The sequence below is a fragment of the Myotis brandtii genome, unplaced genomic scaffold (genome assembly GCF_000412655.1).
Source record: "Myotis brandtii unplaced genomic scaffold, ASM41265v1 scaffold582, whole genome shotgun sequence".
In the NCBI taxonomy this organism is placed as follows: Eukaryota; Metazoa; Chordata; class Mammalia; order Chiroptera; family Vespertilionidae; genus Myotis; species Myotis brandtii.
The window spans coordinates 576045-579503 of record NW_005370187.1 but is presented as its reverse complement, the minus strand read 5'-3'; positions in this window follow the sequence as shown (position 1 = coordinate 579503).

Genomic DNA, 3459 nt, shown 5'->3' with positions numbered 1-3459 from the left:
AGCAAAGCAAGCAAACCTATACATCTGGCTTATGAGGCACACAGGGGCTCTCAGCTAATCTGAAGAGTAAGTTGGGCCCTGACCGGTTTGGCTCAGTGGATGGAGCGTCGGCCTGCGGACTGAAGGGTCCCAGGTTTGATTCCGGTCAAGGGCATGTACCTTGGTTGTGGGCACATTCCCAGTAGGGGGTGTGCAGGAGGCAGCTGATCAATGTTTCTCTCTCATCGATGTTTCTAACTCTCTATCCCTCTCCCCTCCTCTCTGTAAAAAATCAATAAAATATATATATTTTTAAAAAGAGTAAGTTGGGCGGGGGTCCGGGGCATTATATACCCTCCTGTCTATCGGCGTCAACATTCCTCTGCTATTTTGGTGCAGATTCATTCTCAAGGTCCCTTTTTTTCTTTGTCGTGGCCTTCCCAGAATTCATGAGAAACACCTGGCAACTATCTTGCCTTGAGACTGCTGGCTTCTCTGCTTAAGGAGTAAAACCTTTTTCCTTCCTCCTTGCCCCCTCCCTTTCTGCATTCTCTCCTTAGGGGGAGTTTTAAACCATTTACTCTTGTGTCCTTGGCTGGGGAAGACAGTGGTTTGTTAGTTACAAACTGGCTGCACATTGCCCACACTGGTTGGCCTTGTGTTAACTTTCCTGTCTCGGTTTCCCTATTCCTCCTGCCCTGGAATCCTGTAACAATTATATGAAGGGTTTTATATCATTGAATCTAGAATCCAGGGGAATGGTTATTTTAAGAGTTCAGACAGCTACAAGAATGCAGTTTTGCCCTGGCCGGGCGGCTGGTTGAAACAACGTCCCACACACCAAGTAGGTTGTGGGTTTGATTCCCAGTCAGGGCACACACCTGGGTTACAGGTTAGCTTCCTCGTCCGGGCACATGTGGGAGGTGGCCAATTGATGTTTCTCTCTCTGTGTCTCCCTTTCTCTCTCTCTCCCTCTCTCTCTCTCAAACCAATTAGAAAAAAAAAAGGGGGGGGGGGGGGGAGTTGCCTTTCAGCCCTGGCTGGGGGGCTCAGTTGGTTGAAACATTCATTACACACACACACACACACACACACCCACCCCAAAAGTAAAACACCAGGGGTTTCCAGGGACCACACTAAAAACTGAGCTGACCAAGCAGAAAGGGAAAGAGACAGAGCTGAGCTGTGCAGCCAGAGTTGAGTGGATCCGGCTGGATTAAAGCCCATGGTTCATACCAGTAGCTTCTCTATCTTTATATTGCTTACATCAACCCCAATTCCTCATCCTGGAGTCAGCTTCTAAATCTGAAAACTCAAGTGTGTCCGGGACTGATAAACAGCTGAGAGGTGTCGGGAGCCAAGGAACAGGTAGGCGGGGCTAACTTGGAGTGGCAGGTAACGATTAAGCAAAACGAAGGAAGGCCCAGGATCCTCCCTGTGAAACACACCGGCCATCTAGTGAGCTGGCTGTCAGAGGGACCTGTTCTTAGGGAAGAGAGTGATCTAGTTCAGAGACTCAGGTATTACATTAGCAGACCAGCCACATGACTGATTCTCAGCTCTGTCTCCATTTCAGAACCACGCATCTGCTGTAAATGCTATTGGGAGAGAAGGGGGAAGAAATGAAATATGTTTTCCAGCTGCCTATATCTCTATTAAAGTAGAATTGCTGTGGTCAGGGCCCCATCATTTACTTTCTCGGTAACCCTCAGTGGCAGCGGGCCACTTGTAGTGTTGTTTAATGACATGATCAGGGGGATGTGAATGTGTGGCAGTAAGTGGCCAGGGCCCAGTCCGTCTTAAATGTCTAGATCAGGGGTCCTCAAACTACGGCCCGCGGGCCACATGCAAATACAAATATTGTATTTGTTCCCGCTTTGTTTTTTTACTTCAAAATAAGATATGTGCAGTGTGCATAGGAATTTGTTCATAGTTTTTTTTTTAAACTATAGTCCGGCCCTCCAACGGTCTGAGGGACAGTGAACTGGCCCCCTGTTTAAAAAGTTTGAGGACCCCTGGTCTAGATGTGGTGCCCATGGAAGGGCAGAGTTTTGGAAAAATAATGGCTGGTAATATCAAGCACTTATATGCCAGAGACTGCACTGAGAGCTTTAAATGTATCTCCTCACTGACTCCTGACAACGCAGCCAGGCATTGCTACTTTCTCTACTGTGAATGTGAGGACACGGACGCTCAGCGTGGCTCCTAACTTTCCCACGGCCACAGAGCAGGAGCAGCAGGAAGGGCGAGGGCTTTGGAAAGAAGGTTGACTTGGAGTCAAAGGCTAGCTCTGCAGTTTACGAGGAGTGTGACTTTGGCTCGTGACTTAATTTTTCTGAGTTTCCGTCTCTTCATCAGGAAAATGTGAATAATTCCCATCTCACGTGGTTACAGAGTAGGAGTCAGCAAACCTTTTCTGTTGTCGGCCGGGTCGTAAATAATTTAGACTCTGTGGGCCCTCTGGCCTCGACTCTGTACAGTGAGGCCACATAGACAACATATACACAAATGAGCATGGCCGTGACCTTTGGGCCATCGTTTGCTAACCCCTGTTATAGAGAGATATAATATTTGTAAAACACCTGGCATTAAAAAAAGAGCCCTTAAATAATTATCCCCACATCTGCCAGTTCCTTTGCCCCCCATGTGGTGTGCACCCCCATTACCCCACTCTGATATAACTGCTACTCATGCATATGTGCTTCATTAGTTATTTTTCTGCAGTGCTGGCCAAACTATTTGTCCCCTAAACATGGACTTCAAAGCCAATAGATTATTTAGGATATTATTGGCTAAAGGTGTAAAGAAAAGAGACTCCTCCTGGGCATAATCATAAAGAAGAACCATGCCGGACTTATAGGCAGAGAGGTCCTCTCTTTGCCACTTAAGGCAAAGGAAAAAAGCCGTCCACTTGCTGAATTTGGAATAGCACCGCATTGGAGTGAAAGGGCGCCCCCTGACGGACATTTACAGAACGCAGTTGAATTCTCTCATGACTCTAACTAGGATTAACCAAGATAAATGTACCTTGTAAGCAGTCCACGCTTTACAAGCCCCCTCACCCGTGACCTCATTTGATCAACAACTGTGCTGTGGCCTGGCCAGCGTGGCTCAGTGGTTGAGCATCGACCTATGAACCAGGAGGTCACGGATCCATTCCTGGTCAGGCCACATGCCCAGGTTACCGGCTCGATCCCCAGTGTGGGGTGTGCTGAAGGCAGCCGATCAATGATTCTTTCTCATTGTTTCATTCTTATTAATGTTTTAATGTTTCTATCTCTCTCTCCCTTCCTCTCTGAAATCAATAAAAAAATATTTTTAAAAACTGTGTTGTGGAATAATTTTGCTCCAGAGTAAATTGAAAAAGAAGTAGTTAGAGACTGGGCAAGGTCACACTTCATAAGGTGAAACAGGAGATAGAGAGAGCAGGTGAGGTGTTGGAAGGTCGGGGGGCGGGGGGGCGGGCCGGGGGGCCCAGTG